The following is a 27,951-nucleotide window of genomic DNA, read 5'->3' on the forward strand; positions in this document are numbered from 1 at the left end:
TCCTGCAACAAGCTACCAGACTGCCTACACAGCTCTGCTGTTCCTGTGTTACTACACTCCTGCAACAAGCTACCAGACTGCCTACACAGCTCTGCTGTTCCTGTGTCACTACACTCCTGCAACAAGCTACCAGATTGCCTACACAGCTCTGCTGTTCCTGTGTTACAACACTCCTGCAACAAGCTACCAGACTGCCTACACAGCTCTGCTGTTCCTGTGTTACTACACTCCTGCAACAAGCTACCAGATTGCCTACACAGCTCTGCTGTTCCTGTGTTAATACACTCCTGCAACAAGCTACCAGACTGCCTACACAGCTCTGCTGTTCCTGTGTTACTACACTCCTGCAACAAGCTACCAGATTGCCTACACAGCTCTGCTGTTCCTGTGTTATTACACTCCTGCAACAAGCTACCAGACTGCCTACACAGCTCTGCTGTTCCTGTGTTACTACACTCCTGCAACAAGCTACCAGATTGCCTACACAGCTCTGCTGTTCCTGTGTTACTACACTCCTGCAACAAGCTACCAGATTGCCTACACAGCTCTGCTGTTCCTGTGTTACTACACTCCTGCAACAAGCTACCAGACTGCCTACACAGCTCTGCTGTTCCTGTGTCACTACACTCCTGCAACAAGCTACCAGACTGCCTACACAGCTCTGCTGTTCCTGTGTTACTACACTCCTGCAACAAGCTACCAGACTGCCTACACAGCTCTGCTGTTCCTGTGTCACTACACTCCTGCAACAAGCTACCAGACTGCCTACACAGCTCTGCTGTTCCTGTGTCACTACACTCCTGCAACAAGCTACCAGATTGCCTACACAGCTCTGCTGTTCCTGTGTTACTACACTCCTGCAACAAGCTACCAGACTGCCTACACAGCTCTGCTGTTCCTGTGTCACTACACTCCTGCAACAAGCTACCAGATTGCCTACACAGCTCTGCTGTTCCTGTGTTACTACACTCCTGCAACAAGCTACCAGACTGCCTACACAGCTCTGCTGTTCCTGTGTTACTACACTCCTGCAACAAGCTACCAGATTGCCTACACAGCTCTGCTGTTCCTGTGTTAATACACTCCTGCAACAAGCTACCAGACTGCCTACACAGCTCTGCTGTTCCTGTGTTACTACACTCCTGCAACAAGCTACCAGATTGCCTACACAGCACTGCTGTTCCTGTGTTGTTACACTCCTGCAACAAGCTACCAGACTGCCTACACAGCTCTGCTGTTCCTGTGTTACTACACTCCTGCAACAAGCTACCAGATTGCCTACACAGCTCTGCTGTTCCTGTGTTACTACACTCCTGCAACAAGCTACCAGATTGCCTACACAGCTCTGCTGTTCCTGTGTTACTACACTCCTGCAACAAGCTATCAGATTGCCTACACAGCTCTGCTGTTCCTGTGTTACTACACTCCTGCAACAAGCTACCAGACTGCCTACACAGCTCTGCTGTTCCTGTGTTACTACACTCCTGCAACAAGCTACCAGACTGCCTACACAGCTCTGCTGTTCCTGTGTCACTACACTCCTGCAACAAGCTACCAGATTGCCTACACAGCTCTGCTGTTCCTGTGTTACTACACTCCTGCAACAAGCTACCAGACTGCCTACACAGCTCTGCTGTTCCTGTGTTACTACACTCCTGCAACAAGCTACCAGATTGCCTACACAGCTCTGCTGTTCCTGTGTTAATACACTCCTGCAACAAGCTACCAGACTGCCTACACAGCTCTGCTGTTCCTGTGTTACTACACTCCTGCAACAAGCTACCAGATTGCCTACACAGCTCTGCTGTTCCTGTGTTATTACACTCCTGCAACAAGCTACCAGACTGCCTACACAGCTCTCCTGTTCCTGTGTTACTACACTCCTGCAACAAGCTACCAGATTGCCTACACAGCTCTGCTGTTCCTGTGTTATTACACTCCTGCAACAAGCTACCAGACTGCCTACACAGCTCTGCTGTTCCTGTGTTACTACACTCCTGCAACAAGCTACCAGATTGCCTACACAGCTCTGCTGTTCCTGTGTTACTACACTCCTGCAACAAGCTACCAGACTGCCTACACAGCTCTGCTGTTCCTGTGTTACTACACTCCTGCAACAAGCTACCAGATTGCCTACACAGCTCTGCTGTTCCTGTGTTACTACACTCCTGCAACAAGCTACCAGACTGCCTACACAGCTCTGCTGTTCCTGTGTTACTACACTCCTGCAACAAGATACCAGATTGCCTACACAGCTCTGCTGTTCCTGTGTTATTACCCTCCTGCAACAAGCTACCAGATTGCCTACACAGCTCTGCTGTTCCTGTGTTATTACCCTCCTGCAACAAGCTACCAGACTGCCTACACAGCTCTGCTGTTCCTGTTACTACACTCCTGCAACAAGCTACCAGATTGCCTACACAGCTCTGCTGTTCCTGTGTTATTACCCTCCTGCAACAAGCTACCAGATTGCCTACACAGCTCTGCTGTTCCTGTGTTACTACACTCCTGCAACAAGCTACCAGATTGCCTACACAGCTCTGCTGTTCCTGTGTTACTACACTCCTGCAACAAGCTACCAGACTGCCTACACAGCTCTGATGTTCCTGTGTTACTACACTCCTGCAACAAGCTACCAGACTGCCTACACAGCTCTGCTGTTCCTGTTACTACACTCCTGCAACAAGCTACCAGATTGCCTACACAGCTCTGCTGTTCCTGTGTTATTACCCTCCTGCAACAAGCTACCAGATTGCCTACACAGCTCTGCTGTTCCTGTGTTACTACACTCCTGCAACAAGCTACCAGATTGCCTACACAGCTCTGCTGTTCCTGTGTTACTACACTCCTGCAACAAGCTACCAGACTGCCTACACAGCTCTGCTGTTCCTGTGTTACTACACTCCTGCAACATGCTACCAGATTGCCTACACAGCTCTGCTGTTCCTGTGTCACTACACTCCTGCAACAAGCTACCAGACTGCCTACACAGCTCTGCTGTTCCTGTGTCACTACACTCCTGCAACAAGCTACCAGATTGCCTACACAGCTCTGCTGTTCCTGTGTTACTACACTCCTGCAACATGCTTCCAGATTGCCTACACAGCTCTGCTGTTCCTGTGTTACTACACTCCTGCAACAAGCTACCAGACTGCCTACACAGCTCTGCTGTTCCTGTGTTACTACACTCCTGCAACATGCTACCAGATTGCCTACACAGCTCTGCTGTTCCTGTGTCACTACACTCCTGCAACAAGCTACCAGATTGCCTACACAGCTCTGCTGTTCCTGTGTTACTACACTCCTGCAACAAGCTACCAGATTGCCTACACAGCTCTGCTGTTCCTGTGTTACTACACTCCTGTAACAAGCTACCAGATTGCCTACACAGCTCTGCTGTTCCTGTGTTACTACACTCCTGCAACAAGATACCAGATTGCCTACACAGCTCTGCTGTTCCTGTGTTACTACACTCCTGCAACAAGCTACCAGACTGCCTACACAGCGCTGCTGTTCCTGTGTTACTACACTCCTGCAACAAGCTACCACACTGCCTACACAGCTCTGCTGTTCCTGTGTTACTACACTCCTGCAACAAGCTACCAGACTTCCTACACAGCTCTGCTGTTCCTGTGTCACTACACTCCTGCATCAAGCTACCAGATTGCCTACACTGCACTGCTGTTCCTGTGCTACTACACTCCTGCAACAAGCTACCAGATTGCCTACACAGCACTGCTGTTCCTGTGTTACTACACTCCTGCAACAAGCTACCAGACTGCCTACACAGCCCTGCTGTTCCTGTGTTACTACACTCCTGCAACAAGCTAACAGATTGACTACACAGCTCTGCTGTTCCTGTGTTACTACACTCCTGCAACAAGCTACCAGAATGCCTACACAGCTCTGCTGTTTCTGTGTCACTACACTCCTGCAACAAGCTACCAGAATGCCTACACAGCTCTGCTGTTTCTGTGTCACTACACTCCTGCAACAAGCTACCAGACTGCCTACACAGCTCTGCTGTTCCTGTGTTACTACACTCCTGCAACAAGCTACCAGAATGCCTACACAGCTCTGCTGTTTCTGTGTTACTACACTCCTGCAACAAGCTACCAGATTGCCTACACAGCTCTGCTGTTCCTGTGTTAATACACTCCTGCAACAAGCTACCAGACTGCCTACACAGCTCTGCTGTTCCTGTGTCACTACACTCCTGCAGCAAGCTACCAGATTGCCTACACAGCTCTGCTGTTAATGTGTTACTACACTCCTGCAACAAGCTACCAGACTGCCTACACAGCTCTGCTGTTCCTGTGTTACTACACTCCTGCAACAAGCTACCAGACTGCCTACACAGCTCTGCTGTTCCTGTGTCACTACACTCCTGCAACAAGCTACCAGATTGCCTACACAGCTCTGCTGTTCCTGTGTTACTACACTCCTGCAACAAGCTACCAGATTGCCTACACAGCTCTGCTGTTCCTGTGTTACTACACTCCTGCAGCAAGCTACCAGATTGCCTACACAGCTCTGCTGTTCCTGTGTTACTACACTCCTGCAACAAGCTACCAGATTGCCTACACAGCTCTGATGTTCCTGTGTTACTACACTCCTGCAGCAAGCTACCAGATTGCCTACACAGCTCTGCTGTTCCTGTGTTACTACACTCCTGCAACAAGCTACCAGACTGCCTACACAGCTCTGCTGTTCCTGTGTTACTACACTCCTGCAACAAGCTACCAGACTGCCTACACAGCTCTGCTGTTCCTGTGTCACTACACTCCTGCAGCAAGCTACCAGATTGCCTACACAGCTCTGCTGTTCCTGTGTTACTACACTCCTGCAACAAGCTACCAGATTGCCTACACAGCTCTGCTGTTCCTGTGTTAATACACTCCTGCAACAAGCTACCAGATTGCCTACACAGCTCTGCTGTTCCTGTGTTATTACACTCCTGCAACAAGCTACCAGACTGCCTACACAGCTCTGCTGTTCCTGTGTTACTACACTCCTGCAACAAGCTACCAGATTGCCTACACAGCTCTGCTGTTCCTGTGTTACTACACTCCTGCAACAAGCTACCAGACTGCCTACACAGCTCTGCTGTTCCTGTGTTACTACACTCCTGCAACAAGCAACCAGATTGCCTACACAGCTCTGCTGTTCCTGTGTTATTACACTCCTGCAACAAGCTTCCAGACTGCCTACACAGCTCTGCTGTTCCTGTGTTACTACACTCCTGCAACAAGCTACCAGACTGCCTACACGGCTCTGCTGTTCCTGTGTTACTACACTCCTGCAACAAGCTACCAGACTGCCTACACAGCTCTGCTGTTCCTGTGTTAATACACTCCTGCAACAAGCTACCAGACTGCCTACACAGCTCTGCTGTTCCTGTGTTACTACACTCCTGCAACAAGCTACCAGATTGCCTACACAGCTCTGCTGTTCCTGTGTTACTACACTCCTGCAACAAGCTACCAGACTGCCTACACAGCTCTGCTGTTCCTGTGTTAATACACTCCTGCAACAAGCTACCAGACTGCCTACACAGCTCTGCTGTTCCTGTGTTACTACACTCCTGCAACAAGCTACCAGATTGCCTACACAGCTCTGCTGTTCCTGTGTTACTACACTCCTGCAACAAGCTACCAGACTGCCTACACAGCTCTGCTGTTCCTGTGTTACTACACTCCGGCAACAAGCTACCAGATTGCCTACACAGCTCTGCTGTTCCTGTGTTATTACACTCCTGCAACAAGCTACCAGACTGCCTACACAGCTCTGCTGTTCCTGTGTTACTACACTCCTGCAACAAGCTACCAGATTGCCTACACAGCTCTGCTGTTCCTGTGTTACTACACTCCTGCAACAAGCTACCAGACTGCCTACACAGCTCTGCTGTTCCTGTGTCACTACACTCCTGCAACAAGCTACCAGATTGCCTACACAGCTCTGCTGTTCCTGTGTTACTACACTCCTGCAACAAGCTACCAGACTGCCTACACAGCTCTGCTGTTCCTGTGTCACTACACTCCTGCAACAAGCTACCAGACTGCCTACACAGCTCTGCTGTTCCTGTGTTACTACACTCCTGCAACAAGCTACCAGATTGCCTACACAGCTCTGCTGTTCCTGTGTTAATACACTCTTGCAACAAGCTACCAGACTGCCTACACAGCTCTGCTGTTCCTGTGTTACTACACTCCTGCAACAAGCTACCAGACTGCCTACACAGCTCTGCTGTTCCTGTGTTACTACACTCCTGCAACAAGATACCAGATTGCCTACACAGCTCTGCTGTTCCTGTGTTATTACCCTCCTGCAACAAGCTACCAGATTGCCTACACAGCTCTGCTGTTCCTGTGTTATTACCCTCCTGCAACAAGCTACCAGACTGCCTACACAGCTCTGCTGTTCCTGTTACTACACTCCTGCAACAAGCTACCAGATTGCCTACACAGCTCTGCTGTTCCTGTGTTATTACCCTCCTGCAACAAGCTACCAGATTGCCTACACAGCTCTGCTGTTCCTGTGTCACTACACTCCTGCAACAAGCTACCAGATTGCCTACACAGCTCTGCTGTTCCTGTGTTACTACACTCCTGCAACAAGCTACCAGACTGCCTACACAGCTCTGCTGTTCCTGTGTTACTACACTCCTGCAACAAGCTACCAGATTGCCTACACAGCTCTGCTGTTCCTGTGTTACTACACTCCTGCAACAAGCTACCAGATTGCCTACACAGCTCTGCTGTTCCTGTGTCACTACACTCCTGCAACAAGCTACCAGATTGCCTACACAGCTCTGCTGTTCCTGTGTTACTACACTCCTGCAACAAGCTACCAGATTGCCTACACAGCTCTGCTGTTCCTGTGTTACTACACTCCTGCAACAAGCTACCAGATTGCCTACACAGCTCTGTTGTTCCTGTGTTACTACACTCCTGCAACAAGATACCAGATTGCCTACACAGCTCTGCTGTTCCTGTGTCACTACACTCCTGCAACAAGCTACCAGATTACCTACACAGCTCTGCTGTTCCTGTGTCACTACACTCCTGCAACATGCTACCAGATTACCTACACAGCTCTGCTGTTCCTGTGTCACTACACTCCTGCAACATGCTACCAGATTGCCTACACAGCACTGCTGTTCCTGTGTTACTACACTCCTGCAACAAGCTACCAGATTACCTACACAGCTCTGCTGTTCCTGTGTCACTACACTCCTGCAACAAGCTACCAGATTACCTACACAGCTCTGCTGTTCCTGTGTCACTACACTCCTGCAACATGCTACCAGATTACCTACACAGCTCTGCTGTTCCTGTGTCACTACACTCCTGCAACATGCTACCAGATTGCCTACACAGCACTGCTGTTCCTGTGTTACTACACTCCTGCAACAAGCTACCAGATTACCTACACAGCTCTGCTGTTCCTGTGTCACTACACTCCTGCAACATGCTACCAGATTGCCTACACAGCACTGCTGTTCCTGTGTCACTACACTCCTGCAACAAGCTACCAGATTGCCTACACAGCTCTGCTGTTCCTGTGTTACTACACTCCTGCAACAAGATACCAGACTGCCTACACAGCTCTGCTGTTCCTGTGTTACTACACTCTTGCAACAAGCTACCAGACTGCCTACACGGCTCTGCTGTTCCTGTGTTACTACACTCCTGCAACAAGCTACCAGATTGCCTACACAGCTCTGCTGTTCCTGTGTTACTACACTCCTGCAACAAGATACCAGATTGCCTACACAGCTCTGCTGTTCCTGTGTTACTACACTCCTGCAACAAGCTACCAGACTGCCTACACAGCTCTGCTGTTCCTGTGTTACTACACTCTTGCAACAAGCTACCAGATTGCCTACACAGCTCTGCTGTTCCTGTGTTACTACACTCCTGCAACAAGCTACCACATTGCCTACACAGCTCTGCTGTTCCTGTGTTACTACACTCCTGCAACAAGCTACCAGATTGCCTACACAGCTCTGCTGTTCCTGTGTCACTACACTCCTGCAACAAGCTACCAGATTACCTACACAGCTCTGCTGTTCTTGTGTCACTACACTCCTGCAACAAGCTACCAGATTGCCTACACGGCACTGCTGTTCCTGTGTTACTACACTCCTGCAACAAGCTACCAGATTGCCTACACAGCTCTGCTGTTCCTGTGTTACTACACTCCTGCAACAAGCTACCAGACTGCCTACACAGCTCTGCTGTTCCTGTGTCACTACACTCCTGCAGCAAGCTACCAGATTGCCTACACAGCTCTGCTGTTCCTGTGTTACTACACTCCTGCAACAAGCTACCAGATTGCCTACACAGCTCTGCTGTTCCTGTGTTATTACACTCCTGCAACAAGCTACCAGATTGCCTACACAGCTCTGCTGTTCCTGTGTTACTACACTCCTGCAACAAGCTACCAGACTGCCTACACAGCTCTGCTGTTCCTGTGTTACTACACTCCTGCAACAAGCTACCAGATTGCCTACATAGCTCTGCTGTTCCTGTGTTATTACACTCCTTCAACAAGCTACCAGACTGCCTACACAGCTCTGCTGTTCCTGTGTTATTACACTCCTGCAACAAGCTACCAGACTGCCTACACAGCTCTGCTGTTCCTGTGTTACTACACTCCTGCAACAAGCTACCAGACTGCCTACACAGCTCTGCTGTTCCTGTGTTATTACACTCCTGCAACAAGCTACCAGGCTGCCTACACAGCTCTGCTGTTCCTGTGTTATTACACTCCTGCAACAAGCTACCAGATTGCCAACACAGCACCACTGTTCCTGTGTTACTACACTCCTGCAACAAGCTACCAGACTGCCTACACAGCTCTCCTGTTCCTGTGTTACTACACTCCTGCAACAAGCTACCAGATTGCCTACACAGCTCTGCTGTTCCTGTGTTACTACACTCCTGCAACAAGCTACCAGACTGCCTACACAGCTCTGCTGTTCCTGTGTTACTACACTCCTGCAACAAGCTACCAGACTGCCTACACAGCTCTGCTGTTCCTGTGTTATTACACTCCTGCAACAAGCTACCAGGCTGCCTACACAGCTCTGCTGTTCCTGTGTTATTACACTCCTGCAACAAGCTACCAGATTGCCTACACAGCTCTGCTGTTCCTGTGTTACTACACTCCTGCAACAAGCTACCAGATTGCCTACACAGCTCTGCTGTTCCTGTGTTACTACACTCCTGCAACAAGCTACCAGACTGCCTACACAGCTCTGCTGTTCCTGTGTTACTACACTCCTGCAACAAGCTACCAGATTGCCTACACAGCTCTGCTGTTCCTGTGTTACTACACTCCTGCAACAAGCTACCAGATTGCCTACACAGCTCTGCTGTTCCTGTGTTACTACACTCCTGCAACAAGCTACCAGATTGCCTACACAGCTCTGCTGTTCCTGTGTTACTACACTCCTGCAACAAGCTACCAGATTGCCTACACAGCTCTGCTGTTCCTGTGTTACTACACTCCTGCAACAAGCTACCAGATTGCCTACAGAGCTCTGCTGTTCCTGTGTTACTACACTCCTGCAACAAGCTACCAGATTGCCTACACAGCTCTGCTGTTCCTGTGTTACTACACTCCTGCAACAAGCTACCAGACTGCCTACACAGCTCTGATGTTCCTGAGTTATTACACTCCTGCAACAAGCTACCAGACTGCCTACACAGCTCTGCTGTTCCTGTGCTACTACACTCCTGCAACAAGCTACCAGATTGCCTACACAGCTCTGCTGTTCCTGTGTTACTACACTCCTGCAACAAGCTACCAGATTGCCTACACAGCTCTGCTGTTCCTGTGTTACTACACTCCTGCAACAAGCTACCAGATTGCCTACAGAGCTCTGCTGTTCCTGTGTTACTACACTCCTGCAACAAGCTACCAGATTGCCTACACAGCTCTGCTGTTCCTGTGTTACTACACTCCTGCAACAAGCTACCAGACTGCCTACACAGCTCTGATGTTCCTGAGTTATTACACTCCTGCAACAAGCTACCAGATTGCCTACACAGCTCTGCTGTTCCTGTGTTACTACACTCCTGCAACAAGCTACCAGACTGCCAACATAGCTCTGCTGTTCCTGTGTTACTACACTCCTGCAACAAGCTACCAGATTGCCTACACAGCTCTGCTGTTCCTGTGTTACTACACTCCTGCAACAAGCTACCAGATTGCCTACACAGCTCTGCTGTTCCTGTGTTATTACACTCCTGCAACAAGCTACCAGACTGCCTACACAGCTCTGCTGTTCCTGTGTTACTACACTCCTGCAACAAGCTACCAGATTGCCTACACAGCTCTGCTGTTCCAGTGTTAATACACTCCTGCAACAAGCTACCAGTCTGCCTACACAGCTCTGCTGTTCCTGTTTTATTACACTCCTGCAACAAGCTACCAGATTGCCTACACAGCTCTGTTGTTCCTGTGTTACTACACTCCTGCAACAAGCTACCAGACTGCCTACACAGCTCTGCTGTTCCTGTGTCACTACACTCCTGCAGCAAGCTACCAGACTGCCTACACAGCTCTGCTGTTCCTGTGTCACTACACTCCTGCAACAAGCTACCAGACTGCCTACACAGCTCTGCTGTTCCTGTGTTACTACACTCCTGCAACAAGCTACCAGACTGCCTACACAGCTCTGTTGTTCCTGTGTCACTACACTCCTGCAACAAGCTACCAGATTGCCTACACAGCTCTGCTGTTCCTGTGTTACTACACTCCTGCAACAAGCTACCAGACTGCCTACACAGCTCTGCTGTTCCTGTGTTACTACACTCCTGCAACAAGCTACCAGACTGCCTACACAGCTCTGCTGTTCCTGTGTTACTACACTCCTGCAACAAGCTACCAGACTGCCTACACAGCTCTGTTGTTCCTGTGTCACTACACTCCTGCAACAAGCTACCAGATTGCCTACACAGCTCTGTTGTTCCTGTGTTACTACACTCCTGCAACAAGCTACCAGACTGCCTACACAGCTCTGCTGTTCCTGTGTCACTACACTCCTGCAGCAAGCTACCAGACTGCCTACACAGCTCTGCTGTTCCTGTGTTACTACACTCCTGCAACAAGCTACCAGATTGCCTACACAGCTCTGCTGTTCCTGTGTCACTACACTCCTGCAGCAAGCTACCAGACTGCCTACACAGCTCTGCTGTTCCTGTGTTACTACACTCCTGCAACAAGCTACCAGATTGCCTACACAGCACTGCTGTTCCTGTGTTACTACACTCCTGCAACAAGCTACCAGATTGCCTACACAGCTCTGCTGTTCCTGTGTTACTACACTCCTGTAACAAGCTACCAGATTGCCTACACAGCTCTGCTGTTCCTGTGTTACTACACTCCTGCAACAAGCTACCAGATTGCCTACACAGCTCTGCTGTTCCTGTGTTACTACACTCCTGCAACAAGCTACCAGACTGCCTACACAGCTCTGCTGTTCCTGTGTTACTACACTCTTGCAACAAGCTACCAGATTGCCTACACAGCTTTGCTGTTCCTGTATTACTACACACCTGCAGCAAGCTACCAGATTGCCTACACAGCTCTGCTGTTCCTGTGTCACTACACTCCTGCAGCAAGCTACCAGATTGCCTACACAGCTCTGCTGTTCCTGTGTCACTACACTCGTGCAGCAAGCTACCAGACTGCCTACACGGCTCTGCTGTTCCTGTGTTACTACACTACTGCAACAAGCTACCAGATTGCCTACACAGCTCTGCTTTTCCTGTGTTACTACACTCCTGCAACAAGCTACCAGATTGCCTACACAGCTCTGCTGTTCCTGTGTTACTACACTCCTGCAACATGCTACCAGATTGCCTACACAGCTCTGCTGTTCCTGTGTTACTACACTCCTGCAACAAGCTACCAGATTGCCTACACAGCTCTGCTTTTCCTGTGTTACTACACTCCTGCAACATGCTACCAGATTGCCTACACATCTCTGCTGTTCCTGTGTTACTACACTCCTGCAACAAGCTACCAGATTGCCTACACGGCTCTGCTGTTCCTGTGTTACTACACTACTGCAACAAGCTACCAGATTGCCTACACAGCTCTGCTGTTCCTGTGTTACTACACTCCTGCAACAAGCTACCAGATTGCCTACACAGCTCTGCTGTTCCTGTGTTACTACACTCCTGCAACAAGCTACCAGATTGCCTACACAGCACTGCTGTTCCTGTGTTACTACACTCCTGCAACAAGCTACCAGATTGCCTACACAGCTCTGCTGCTCCTGTGTTACTACACTGCTGCAACAAGCTACCAGATTGCCTACACAGCTCTGCTGCTCCTGTGTTACTACACTGCTGCAACAAGCTACCAGATTGCCTACACAGCTCTGCTGTTCCTGTGTTACTACACTCCTGCAACAAGCTACCAGATTGCCTACACAGCTCTGCTGTTCCTGTGTTACTACACTCCTGCAACAAGCTACCAGATTGCCTACACAGCTCTGCTGCTCCTGTGTTACTACACTCCTGCAACAAGCTACCAGATTGCCTACACAGCTCTGCTGCTCCTGTGTTACTACACTGCTGCAACAAGCTACCAGATTGCCTACACAGCTCTGCTGTTCCTGTGTTACTACACTCCTGCAACAAGCTACCAGATTGCCTACACAGCTCTGCTGCTCCTGTGTTACTACACTCCTGCAACAAGCTACCAGATTGCCTACACAGCTCTGCTGTTCCTGTGTTACTACACTACTGCAACAAGCTACCAGATTGCCTACACAGCTCTGCTGTTCCTGTGTTACTACACTCCTGCAACAAGCTACCAGATTGCCTACACAGCTCTGCTGTTCCAGTGTCACTACACTCCTGCAACAAGCTACCAGATTGCCTACACGGCTCTGCTGTTCCTGTGTTACTACACTCCTGCAACAAGCTACCAGATTGCCTACACGGCTCTGCTGTTCCTGTGTTACTACACTCCTGCAACAAGCTACCAGATTGCCTACACAGCTCTGCTGTTCCAGTGTCACTACACTCCTGCAACAAGCTACCAGATTGCCTACACAGCTCTGCTGTTCCTGTGTTACTACACTCCTGCAACAAGCTACCAGATTGCCTACACAGCTCTGCTGCTCCTGTGTTACTACACTGCTGCAACAAGCTACCAGATTGCCTACACAGCTCTGCTGCTCCTGTGTTACTACACTCCTGCAACAAGCTACCAGATTGCCTACACAGCTCTGCTGTTCCCGTGTTACTACACTCCTGCAACAAGCTACCAGATTGCCTACACAGCCCTGCTGTTCCTGTGTTATTACACTCCTGCAACAAGCTACCAGACTGCCTACACAGCTCTGCTGTTCCTGTGTTACTACACTCCTGCAACAAGCTACCAGATTGCCTACACGGCTCTGCTGTTCCTGTGTTACTACACTCCTGCAACAAGCTACCAGATTGCCTACACAGCTCTGCTGTTCCAGTGTCACTACACTCCTGCAACAAGCTACCAGATTGCCTACACAGCTCTGCTGTTCCTGTGTTACTACACTCCTGCAACAAGCTACCAGATTGCCTACACAGCTCTGCTGCTCCTGTGTTACTACACTCCTGCAACAAGCTACCAGATTGCCTACACAGCTCTGCTGTTCCCGTGTTACTACACTCCTGCAACAAGCTACCAGATTGCCTACACGGCTCTGCTGTTCCTGTGTTACTACACTCCTGCAACAAGCTACCAGATTGCCTACACGGCTCTGCTGTTCCTGTGTTACTACACTACTGCAACAAGCTACCAGATTGCCTACACAGCTCTGCTGTTCCTGTGTTACTACACTCCTGCAACATGCTACCAGATTGCCTACACAGCTCTGCTGTTCCTGTGTTACTACACTCCTGCAACAAGCTACCAGATTGCCTACACAGCTCTGCTGTTCCTGTGTTACTACACTCCTGCAACATGCTACCAGATTGCCTACACAGCTCTGCTGTTCCTGTGTTACTACACTCCTGCAACAAGCTACCAGATTGCCTACACAGCTCTGCTGTTCCTGTGTTACTACACTCCTGCAACATGCTACCAGATTGCCTACACAGCTCTGCTGTTCCTGTGTTACTACACTCCTGCAACATGCTACCAGATTGCCTACACAGCTCTGCTGTTCCTGTGTTACTACACTCCTGCAACAAGCTACCAGATTGCCTACACAGCTCTGCTGTTCCTGTGTTACTACACTCCTGCAACATGCTACCAGATTGCCTACACGGCTCTGCTGTTCCTGTGTTACTACACTCCTGCAACAAGCTACCAGATTGCCTACACAGCTCTGCTGTTCCTGTGTTACTACACTCCTGCAACAAACTACCAGAATGCCTACACAGCTCTGCTGTTCCTGTGTTACTACACTCCTGCAACAAGCTACCAGATTGCCTACACAGCTCTGCTGTTCCTGTGTTACTACACTCCTGCAACAAGCTACCAGATTGCCTACACAGCACTGCTGTTCCTGTGTTACTACACTCCTGCAACAAGCTACCAGATTGCCTACACAGCTCTGCTGCTCCTGTGTTACTACACTCCTGCAACAAGCTACCAGACTGCCTACACAGCTCTGCTGTTCCTGTGTCACTACACTCCTGCAGCAAGCTACCAGATTGCCTACACAGCTCTGCTGTTCCTGTGTTACTACACTCCTGCAACAAGCTACCAGATTGCCTACACAGCTCTGCTGTTCCTGTGTTATTACACTCCTGCAACAAGCTACCAGATTGCCTACACAGCTCTGCTGTTCCTGTGTTACTACACTCCTGCAACAAGCTACCAGATTGCCTACATAGCTCTGCTGTTCCTGTGTTATTACACTCCTTCAACAAGCTACCAGACTGCCTACACAGCTCTGCTGTTCCTGTGTTATTACACTCCTGCAACAAGCTACCAGACTGCCTACACAGCTCTGCTGTTCCTGTGTTACTACACTCCTGCAACAAGCTACCAGACTGCCTACACAGCTCTGCTGTTCCTGTGTTATTACACTCCTGCAACAAGCTACCAGGCTGCCTACACAGCTCTGCTGTTCCTGTGTTATTACACTCCTGCAACAAGCTACCAGACTGCCTACACAGCTCTGCTGTTCCTGTGTTACTACACTCCTGCAACAAGCAACCAGACTGCCTCCACAGCACTGCTGTTCCTGTGTTATTACACTCCTGCAACAAGCTACCAGATTGCCAACACAGCACTACTGTTCCTGTGTTACTACACTCCTGCAACAAGCTACCAGGCTGCCTACACAGCTCTGCTGTTCCTGTGTTATTACACTCCTGCAACAAGCTACCAGATTGCCAACACAGCACTACTGTTCCTGTGTTACTACACTCCTGCAACAAGCTACCAGACTGCCTACACAGCTCTGCTGTTCCTGTGTTATTACACTCCTGCAACAAGCTACCAGGCTGCCTACACAGCTCTGCTGTTCCTGTGTTACTACACTCCTGCAACAAGCTACCAGACTGCCTACACAGCTCTGCTGTTCCTGTGTTATTACACTCCTGCAACAAGCTACCAGGCTGCCTACACAGCTCTGCTGTTCCTGTGTTATTACACTCCTGCAACAAGCTACCAGATTGCCTACACAGCTCTGCTGTTCCTGTGTTACTACACTCCTGCAACAAGCTACCAGACTGCCTACACAGCTCTGCTGTTCCTGTGTTACTACACTCCTGCAACAAGCTACCAGACTGCCTACACAGCTCTGCTGTTCCTGTGTTATTACACTCCTGCAACAAGCTACCAGGCTGCCTACACAGCTCTGCTGTTCCTGTGTTACTACACTCCTGCAACAAGCTACCAGACTGCCTACACAGCTCTGCTGTTCCTGTGTTACTACACTCCTGCAACAAGCTACCAGACTGCCTACACAGCTCTGCTGTTCCTGTGTTACTACACTCCTGCAACAAGCTACCAGATTGCCTACACAGCTCTGCTGTTCCTGTGTTACTACACTCCTGCAACAAGCTACCAGATTGCCTACACAGCTCTGCTGTTCCTGTGTTACTACACTCCTGCAACAAGCTACCAGATTGCCTACACAGCTCTGCTGTTCCTGTGTTACTACACTCCTGCAACAAGCTACCAGATTGCCTACACAGCTCTGCTGTTCCTGTGTTACTACACTCCTGCAACAAGCTACCCGATTGCCTACACAGCTCTGTTGTTCCTGTGTTACTACACTCCTGCAACAAGCTACCAGACTGCCTACACAGCTCTGCTGTTCCTGTGTTACTACACTCCTGCAACAAGCTACCAGTCTGCCTACACAGCTCTGCTGTTCCTGTTTTATTACACTCCTGCAACAAGCTACCAGATTGCCTACACAGCTCTGTTGTTCCTGTGTTACTACACTCCTGCAACAAGCTACCAGACTGCCTACACAGCTCTGCTGTTCCTGTGTTACTACACTCCTGCAACAAGCTACCAGATTGCCTACACAGCTCTGCTGTTCCTGTGTCACTACACTCCTGCAGCAAGCTAACAGACTGCCTACACAGCTCTGCTGTTCCTGTGTCACTACACTCCTGCAGCAAGCTACCAGATTGCCTACACAGCTCTGCTGTTCCTGTGTTACTACACTCCTGTAACAAGCTACCAGATTGCCTACACAGCTCTGCTGTTCCTGTGTTACTACACTCCTGCAACAAGCTACCAGACTGCCTACACAGCTCTGCTGTTCCTGTGTTACTACACTCCTGCAGCAAGCTACCAGATTGCCTACACAGCTCTGTTGTTCCTGTGTCACTACACTCCTGCAACAAGCTACCAGATTGCCTACACAGCTCTGCTGTTCCTGTGTCACTACACTCCTGCAGCAAGCTACCAGATTGCCTACACAGCTCTGCTGTTCCTGTGTTACTACACTCCTGCAACAAGCTACCAGATTGCCTACACAGCTCTGCTGTTCCTGTGTTACTACACTCCTGCAACAAGCTACCAGACTGCCTACACAGCTCTTCTGTTCCTGTGTTACTACACTCCTGCAGCAAGCTACCCGATTGCCTACACAGCTCTGTTGTTCCTGTGTTACTACACTCCTGCAACAAGCTACCAGACTGCCTACACAGCTCTGCTGTTCCTGTGTTACTACACTCCTGCAACAAGCTACCAGACTGCCTACACAGCTCTGCTGTTCCTGTGTTACTACACTCCTGCAACAAGCTACCAGATTGCCTACACAGCTCTGCTGTTCCTGTGTTACTACACTCCTGCAACAAGCTACCAGACTGCCTACACAGCACTGCTGTTCCTGTGTTACTACACTCCTGTAACAAGCTACCAGATTGCCTACACAGCTCTGCTGTTCCTGTGTTACTACACTCCTGCAACAAGCTACCAGATTGCCTACACAGCTCTGCTGTTCCTGTGTTACTACACTCCTGCAACAAGCTACCAGACTGCCTACACAGCTCTGCTGTTCCTGTGTTACTACACTCCTGCAGCAAGCTACCAGATTGCCTACACAGCTCTGCTGTTCCTGTGTCACTACACTCCTGCAGCAAGCTACCAGACTGCCTACACAGCTCTGCTGTTCCTGTGTCACTACACTCGTGCAGCAAGCTACCAGACTGCCTACACGGCTCTGCTGTTCCTGTGTTACTACACTACTGCAACAAGCTACCAGATTGCCTACACAGCTCTGCTTTTCCTGTGTTACTACACTCCTGCAACATGCTACCAGATTGCCTACACAGCTCTGCTGTTCCTGTGTTACTACACTCCTGCAACTAGCTATCAGATTGCCTACACAGCTCTGCTGTTCCTGTGTCACTACACTCGTGCAGCAAGCTACCAGACTGCCTACACGGCTCTGCTGTTCCTGTGTTACTACACTACTGCAACAAGCTACCAGATTGCCTACACAGCTCTGCTGTTCCTGTGTTACTACACTCCTGCAACAAGCTACCAGACTGCCAACACAGCTCTGCTGTTCCTGTGTTACTACACTCCTGCAACAAGCTACCAGATTGCCTACACAGCTCTGCTGTTCCTGTGTTACTACACTCCTGCAACAAGCTACAGACTGCCTACACAGCTCTGCTGTTCCTGTGTCACTACACTCCTGCAACAAGCTACCAGACTGCCTACACAGCTCTGCTGTTCCTGTGTTACTACACTCCTGCAACAAGCTACCAGACTGCCTACACAGCACTGCTGTTCCTGTGTTACTACACTCCTGCAACAAGCTACAGACTGCCTACACAGCTCTGCTGTTCCTGTGTCACTACACTCCTGCAACAAGCTACAGACTGCCTACACAGCTCTGCTGTTCCTGTGTCACTACACTCCTGCAACAAGCTACCAGACTGCCTACACAGCTCTGCTGTTCCTGTGTCACTACACACCTGCAGCAAGCTACCAGACTGCCTACACAGCTCTGCTGTTCCTGTGTTACTACACTCCTGCAACAAGCTACCAGATTGCCTACACAGCTCTGCTGTTCCTGTGTCACTACACTCCTGCAGCAAGCTACCAGATTGCCTACACAGCTCTGCTGTTCCTGTGTTACTACACTCCTGCAACAAGCTACCAGACTGCCTACACAGCACTGCTGTTCCTGTGTTACTACACTCCTGCAACAAGCTACCAGACTGCCTACACAGCTCTGCTGTTCCTGTGTCACTACACTCCTGCAGCAAGCTACCAGATTGCCTACACAGCTCTGCTGTTCCTGTGTTACTACACTCCTGCAACAAGCTACCAGATTGCCTACACAGCTCTGCTGTTCCTGTGTTACTACACTCCTGCAACAAGCTACCAGACTGCCTACACAGCTCTGCTGTTCCTGTGTTACTACACTCCTGCAACAAGCTACCAGATTGCCTACACAGCTCTGCTGTTCCTGTGTTACTACACTCCTGCAACAAGCTACCAGATTGCCTACACAGCTCTGCTGTTCCTGTGTTACTACACTCCTGCAACAAGCTACCAGACTGCCTACACAGCTCTGCTGTTCCTGTGTTACTACACTCCTGCAACAAGCTACCAGATTGCCTACACAGCTCTGCTGTTCCTGTGTTACTACACTCCTGCAACAAGCTACCAGACTGCCTACACAGCTCTGCTGTTCCTGTGTTATTACACTCCTGCAACAAGCTACCAGACTGCCTACACAGCTCTGCTGTTCCTGTGTTACTACACTCCTGCAACAAGCTACCAGATTGCCTACACAGCTCTGCTGTTCCTGTGATACTACACTCCTGCAACAAGCTACCAGATTGCCTACACAGCACTGCTGTTCCTGTGTCACTACACTCCTGCAACAAGCTACCAGACTGCCTACACAGCTCTGCTGTTCCTGTGTTACTACACTCCTGCAACAAGCTACCAGACTGCCTACACAGCTCTGCTGTTCCTGTGTTACTACACTCCTGCAACAAGCTACCAGATTGCCTACACAGCTCTGCTGTTCCTGTGTTACTACACTCCTGCAACAAGCTACCAGACTGCCTACACAGCTCTGCTGTTCCTGTGTTATTACACTCCTGCAACAAGCTACCAGACTGCCTACACAGCTCTGCTGTTCCTGTGTTACTACACTCCTGCAACAAGCTACCAGATTGCCTACACAGCTCTGCTGTTCCTGTGATACTACACTCCTGCAACAAGCTACCAGATTGCCTACACAGCACTGCTGTTCCTGTGTCACTACACTCCTGCAACAAGCTACCAGACTGCCTACACAGCTCTGCTGTTCCTGTGTTACTACACTCCTGCAACAAGCTACCAGACTGCCTACACAGCTCTGCTGTTCCTGTGTCACTACACTCCTGCAGCAAGCTACCAGACTGCCTACACCGCTCTGCTGTTCCTGTGTTACTACACTCCTGCAACAAGCAACCAGATTGCCTACACAGCTCTGCTGTTCCTGTGTTACTACACTCCTGCAACAAGCTACCAGACTGCCTACACAGCACTGCTGTTCCTGTGTTACTACACTCCTGCAACAAGCTACCAGATTGCCTACACAGCTCTGCTGTTCCTGTGTCACTACACTCCTGCAGCAAGCTACCAGATTGCCTACACAGCTCTGCTGTTCCTGTGTTACTACACTCCTGCAACAAGCTACCAGACTGCCTACACAGCACTGCTGTTCCTGTGTTACTACACTCCTGCAACAAGCTACCAGATTGCCTACACAGCTCTGCTGTTCCTGTGTCACTACACTCCTGCAGCAAGCTACCAGATTGCCTACACAGCTCTGCTGTTCCTGTGTTACTACACTCCTGCAACAAGCTACCAGATTGCCTACACAGCTCTGCTGTTCCTGTGTTACTACACTCCTGCAACAAGCTACCAGACTGCCTACACAGCTCTGCTGTTCCTGTGTTACTACACTCCTGCAACAAGCTACCAGATTGCCTACACAGCTCTGCTGTTCCTGTGTTACTACACTCCTGCAACAAGCAACCAGATTGCCTACACAGCTCTGCTATTCCTGTGTCACTACACTCCTGCAACAAGCTACCAGACTGCCTACACAGCACTGCTGTTCCTGTGTTACTACACTCCTGCAACAAGCTACCAGATTGCCTACACAGCTCTGCTGTTCCTGTGTTACTACACTCCTGCAACAAGCTACCAGACTGCCTACACAGCTCTGCTGTTCCTGTGTTACTACACTCCTGCAACAAGCTACCAGACTGCCTACACAGCTCTGCTGTTCCTGTGTTACTACACTCCTGCAACAAGCTACCAGACTGCCTACACAGCTCTGCTGTTCCTGTGTTACTACACTCCTGCAACAAGCTACCAGATTGCCTACACAGCTCTGCTGTTCCTGTGTTACTACACTCCTGCAACAAGCTACCAGACTGCCTACATAGCTCTGCTGTTCCTGTGTTATTACACTCCTGCAACAAGCTACCAGACTGCCTACACAGCTCTGCTGTTCCTGTGTTATTACACTCCTGCAACAAGCTACCAGACTGCCCACACAGCTCTCCTGTTCCTGTGTTATTACACTCCTGCAACAAGCTACCAGATTGGCTACACAGCTCTGCTGTTCCTGTGTTACTACACTCCTGCAACAAGCTACCAGATTGCCTACAAAGCTCTGATGTTCCTGTGTTACTACACTCCTGCAACAAGCTACCAGTCTGCCTACACAGCTCTGCTGTTCCTGTGTTATTACACTACTGCAACAAGCTACCAGACTGCCTACACAGCTCTGCTGTTCCTGTGTTACTACACTCCTGCAACAAGCTACCAGACTGCCTACACAGCTCTGCTGTTCCTGTGTTACTACACTCCTGCAACAAGCTACCAGATTGCCTACACAGATCTGCTGTTCCTGTGTTACTACACTCCTGCAACAAGCTACCAGACTGCCTACACAGCTCTGCTGTTCCTGTGTTATTACACTCCTGCAACAAGCTACCAGACTGCCTACACAGCTCTGCTGTTCCTGTGTTACTACACTCCTGCAACAAGCTACCAGATTGCCTACACAGCTCTGCTGTTCCTGTGTTATTACACTACTGCAACAAGCTACCAGACTGCCTACACAGCTCTGCTGTTCCTGTGTTACTACACTCCTGCAACAAGCGACCAGATTGCCTACACAGCTCTGCTGTTCCTGTGTTACTACACTCCTGCAACAAGCTACCAGATTGCCTACACAGCTCTGCTGTTCCTGTGTTATTACACTCCTGCAACAAGCTACCAGATTGCCTACACAGCTCTGCTGTTCCTGTGTTATTACACTACTGCAACAAGCTACCAGACTGCCTACACAGCTCTGCTGTTCCTGTGTTACTACACTCCTGCAACAAGCTACCAGACTGCCTACACAGCTCTGCTGTTCCTGTGTTACTACACTCCTGCAACAAGCTACCAGACTGCCTACACAGCTCTGCTGTTCCTGTGTCACTACACTCCTGCAACAAGCTACCAGATTGCCTACACAGCTCTGCTGTTCCTGTGTTACTACACTCCTGCAACAAGCTACCAGATTGCCTACACAGCTCTGCTGCTCCTGTGTCACTACACTCCTGCAACAAGCTACCAGACTGCCTATACAGCTCTGCTGTTCCTGTGTCACTACACTCCTGCAACAAGCTACCAGATTGCCTACACAGCTCTGCTGTTCCTGTGTTAATACATTCCTGCAACAAGCTACCAGACTGCCTACACAGCTCTGCTGTTCCTGTGTTACTACACTCCTGCAACAAGCTACCAGATTGCCTATACGGCTCTGCTGTTCCTGTGTTACTACACTCCTGCAACAAGCTACCAGATTGACTACACAGCTCTGCTGTTCCTGTGTTACTACACTCCTGCAACAAGCTACCAGATTGCCTACATGGCTCTGCTGTTCCTGTGTTACTACACTACTGCAACAAGCTACCAGATTGCCTACACAGCTCTGCTGTTCCTGTGTTACTACACTCCTGCAACAAGCTACCAGATTGCCTACACAGCTCTGCTGTTCCTGTGTTACTACACTCCTGCAACAAGCTACCAGATTGCCTACACAGCTCTGCTGTTCCTGTGTTACTACACTCCTGCAACAAGCTACCAGATTGCCTACACGGCTCTGCTGTTCCTGTGTTACTACACTCCTGCAACATACTACCAGATTGCCTACACAGCTCTGCTGTTCCTGTGTTACTACACTCCTGCAACAAGCTACCAGATTGCCTACACGGCTCTGCTGTTCCTGTGTTACTACACTACTGCAACAAGCTACCAGATTGCCTACACAGCTCTGCTGTTCCTGTGTTACTACACTCCTGCAACAAACTACCAGAATGCCTACACAGCTCTGCTGTTCCTGTGTCACTACACTCCTGCAACAAGCTACCAGATTGCCTACACAGCTCTGCTGTTCCTGTGTCACTACACTCCTGCAACAAGCTACCAGATTGCCTACATAGCTCTGCTGTTCCTGTGTTACTACACTCCTGCAACAAGCTACCAGATTGCCTACACGGCTCTGCTGTTCCTGTGTTACTACACTACTGCAACAAGCTACCAGATTGCCTACACAGCTCTGCTGTTCCTGTGTTACTACACTCCTGCAACAAACTACCAGAATGCCTACACAGCTCTGCTGTTCCTGTGTTACTACACTCCTGCAACAAGCTACCAGATTGCCTACACGGCTCTGCTGTTCCTGTGTTACTACACTCCTGCAACAAGCTACCAGATTGCCTACACAGCTCTGCTGTTCCTGTGTTACTACACTCCTGCAACAAGCTACCAGATTGCCTACACAGCTCTGCTGTTCCTGTGTTACTACACTCCTGCAACATACTACCAGATTGCCTACACAGCTCTGCTGTTCCTGTGTTACTACACTCCTGCAACAAGCTACCAGATTGCCTACACGGCTCTGCTGTTCCTGTGTTACTACACTACTGCAACAAGCTACCAGATTGCCTACACAGCTCTGCTGTTCCTGTGTTACTACACTCCTGCAACAAGCTACCAGATTGCCTACACAGCTCTGCTGTTCCTGTGTTACTACACTCCTGCAACAAGCTACCAGATTGCCTACACAGCACTGCTGTTCCTGTGTTACTACACTCCTGCAACAAGCTACCAGATTGCCTATACAGCTCTGCTGCTCCTGTGTTACTACACTCCTGCAACAAGCTACCAGACTGCCTACACAGCTCTGCTGTTCCTGTGTTACTACACTCCTGCAACAAGCTACCAGATTGCCTACACTGCGCTGCTGTTCCTGTGTTACTACACTCCTGCAACAAGCTACCAGATTGCCTACACAGCTCTGCTGTTCCTGTGTTACTACACTCCTGCAACAAGCTACCAGACTGCCTACATAGCTCTGCTGTTCCTGTGTCACTACACTCCTGCAACAAGCTACCAGATTGCCTACACAGCTCTGCTGCTCCTGTGTTACTACACTCCTGCAACAAGCTACCAGATTGCCTACACAGCTCTGCTGTTCCTGTGATACTACACTCCTGCAACAAGCTACCAGATTGCCTACACAGCTCTGCTGTTCCTGTGTTACTACACTCCTGCAACAAGCTACCAGATTGCCTACACAGCACTGCTGTTCCTGTGTCACTACACTCCTGCAGCAAGCAACCAGATTGCCTACACAGCTCTGCTGTTCCTGTGTTACTACACTCCTGCAACAAGCTACCAGATTGCCTACACAGCTCTGCTGTTCCTGTGTTACTACACTCCTGCAACAAGCTACCAGATTGCCTACACAGCACTGCTGTTCCTGTGTTACTACACTCCTGCAACAAGCTAACAGACTGCCTACACAGCTCTGCTGTTCCTGTGTCACTACACTCCTGCAGCAAGCTACCAGATTGCCTACACAGCTCTGCTGTTCCTGTGTTACTACACTCCTGCAACAAGCTACCAGATTGCCTACACAGCACTGCTGTTCCTGTGTTACTACACTCCTGCAGCAAGCAACCAGATTGCCTACACAGCACTGCTGTTCCTGTGTTACTACACTCCTGCAACAAGCTACCAGATTGCCTACACAGCACTGCTGTTCCTGTGTTACTACACTCCTGCAACAAGCTACCAGATTGCCTACACAGCTCTGCTGCTCCTGTGTTACTACACTCCTGCAACAAGCTACCAGATTGCCTACACAGCTCTGCTGTTCCTGTGATACTACAATCCTGCAACAAGCTACCAGACTGCCTACACAGCTCTGCTGTTCCTGTGTTATTACACTCCTGCAACAAGCTACCAGGCTGCCTACACAGCTCTGCTGTTCCTGTGTTATTACACTCCTGCAACAAGCTACCAGATTGCCAACACAGCACTGCTGTTCCTGTGTTACTACACTCCTGCAACAAGCTACCAGACTGCCTACACAGCTCTGCTGTTCCTGTGTTACTACACTCCTGCAACAAGCTACCAGACTGCCTACACAGCTCTGCTGTTCCTGTGTTACTACACTCCTGCAACAAGCTACCAGATTGCCTACACAGCTCTGCTGTTCCTGTGTTACTACACTCCTGCAACAAGCTACCAGGCTGCCTACACAGCTCTGCTGTTCCTGTGTTATTACACTCCTGCAACAAGCTACCAGGCTGCCTACACAGCTCTGCTGTTCCTGTGTTATTACACTCCTGCAACAAGCTACCAGATTGCCAACACAGCTCTGCTGTTCCTGTGTTACTACACTCCTGCAACAAGCTACCAGACTGCCTACACAGCTCTGCTGTTCCTGTGTTACTACACTCCTGCAACAAGCTACCAGACTGCCTACACAGCTCTGCTGTTCCTGTGTTACTACACTCCTGCAACAAGCTACCAGATTGCCTACACAGCTCTGCTGTTCCTGTGTTACTACATTCCTGCAACAAGCTACCAGATTGCCTACACAGCTCTGCTGTTCCTGTGTTACTACACTCCTGCAAAAAGCTACCAGACTGCCTACACAGCTCTGCTGTTCCTGTGTTACTACACTCCTGCAAAAAGCTAACAGATTGCCTACACAGCACTGCTGTTCCTGTGTTACTACACTCCTGCAACAAGCTACCAGACTGCCTACACAGCTCTGCTGTTCCTGTGTTATTACACTCCTGCAACAAGCTACCAGACTGCCTACACAGCTCTGCTGTTCCTGTGTTACTACACTCCTGCAACAAGCTACCAGATTGCCTACACAGCTCTGCTGTTCCTGTGTTACTACACTCCTGCAACAAGCTACCAGATTGCCTACACAGCTCTGCTGTTCCTGTGTTACTACACTCCTGCAACAAGCTACCAGATTGCCTACACAGCTCTGCTGTTCCTGTGTTACTACACTCCTGCAACAAGCTACCAGATTGCCTACACAGCTCTGCTGTTCCTGTGTTACTACACTCCTGCAACAAGCTACCAGACTGCCTACACAGCTCTGATGTTCCTGTGTTATTACACTCCTGCAACAAGCTACCAGATTGCCTACACAGCTCTGCTGTTCCTGTGTTACTACACTCCTGCAACAAGCTACCAGATTGCCTACATAGCTCTGCTGTTCCTGTGTTACTACACTCCTGCAACAAGCTACCAGATTGCCTACACAGCTCTGCTGTTCCTGTGTTACTACACTTCTGCAACAAGCTACCAGATTGCCTACACAGCTCTGCTGTTCCTGTGTTACTACACTTCTGCAACAAGCTACCAGATTGCCTACACAGCTCTGCTGTTCCTGTGTTACTACACTCCTGCAACATGCTACCAGATTGCCTACACAGCTCTGCTGTTCCTGTGTTACTACACTCCTGCAACAAGCTACCAGACTGCCTACACAGCTCTGCTGTTCCTGTGTTACTACACTCCTGCAACAAGCTACCAGATTGCCTACACAGCTCTGCTGTTCCTGTGTTACTACACTCCTGCAACAAGCTACCAGATTGCCTACACAGCTCTGCTGTTCCTGTGTTACTACACTCCTGCAACAAGCTACCAGATTGCCTACACAGCTCTGCTGTTCCTGTGTTACTACACTCCTGCAACAAGCTACCAGATTGCCTACATAGCTCTGCTGTTCCTGTGTTACTACACTCCTGCAACAAGCTACCAGATTGCCTACACAGCTCTGCTGTTCCTGTGTTACTACACTCCTGCAACAAGCTACCAGATTGCCTACACAGCTCTGCTGTTCCTGTGTTAATACACTCCTGCAACAAGCTACCAGTCTGCCTACACAGCTCTGCTGTTCCTGTTTTATTACACTCCTGCAACAAGCTACCAGATTGCCTACACAGCTCTTCTGTTCCTGTGTTACTACACTCCTGCAGCAAGCTACCAGATTGCCTACACAGCTCTGCTGTTCCTGTGTTACTACACTCCTGCAGCAAGCTACCAGATTGCCTACAGAGCTCTGCTGTTCCTGTGTTACTACACTCCTGCAACAAGCTACCAGATTGCCTACACAGCTCTGCTGTTCCTGTGTTACTACACTCCTGCAACAAGCTACCAGATTGCCTACACAGCTCTGCTGTTCCTGTGTTACTACACTCCTGCAACAAGCTACCAGATTGCCTACACAGCTCTGCTGTTCCTGTGTTACTACACTCCTGCAACAAGCTACCAGATTGCCTACACAGCTCTGCTGTTCCTGTGTTACTACACTCCTGCAGCAAGCTACCAGTCTGCCTACACAGCTCTGCTGTTCCTGTTTTATTACACTCCTGCAACAAGCTACCAGATTGCCTACACAGCTCTGTTGTTCCTGTGTTACTACACTCCTGCAACAAGCTACCAGATTGCCTACACAGCTCTGCTGTTCCTGTGTTATTACACTCCTGCAACAAGCTACCAGATTGCCTACACAGCACTGCTGTTCCTGTGTTATTACACTCCTGCAACAAGCTACCAGACTGCCTACACAGCTCTGCTGTTCCTGTGTTACTACACTCCTGCAACAAGCTACCAGACTGCCTACACAGCTCTGCTGTTCCTGTGTTACTACACTCCTGCAACAAGCAACCAGATTGCCTACACAGCTCTGCTATTCCTGTGTCACTACACTCCTGCAACAAGCAACCAGATTGCCTACACAGCTCTGCTATTCCTGTGTCACTACACTCCTGCAACAAGCTACCAGACTGCCTACACAGCTCTGCTGTTCCTGTGTTACTACACTCCTGCAACAAGCTACCAGACTGCCTACACTGCGCTGCTGTTCCTGTGTTACTACACTCCTGCAACAAGCTACCAGATTGCCTACACAGCTCTGCTGTTCCTGTGTTATTACACTCCTGCAACAAGCTACCAGATTGCCTACACAGCTCTGCTGTTCCTGTGTTACTACACTCTTGCAACAAGCTACCAGATTGCCTACACAGCTCTGTTGTTCCTGTGTTACTACACTCCTGCAACAAGCTACCAGACTGCCTACACAGCTCTGCTGTTCCTGTGTCACTACACTCCTGCAGCAAGCTACCAGATTGCCTACAC

This window comes from Ranitomeya imitator, chromosome 4, assembly GCF_032444005.1.
Source record: "Ranitomeya imitator isolate aRanImi1 chromosome 4, aRanImi1.pri, whole genome shotgun sequence".
Classification (NCBI taxonomy): Eukaryota; Metazoa; Chordata; class Amphibia; order Anura; family Dendrobatidae; genus Ranitomeya; species Ranitomeya imitator.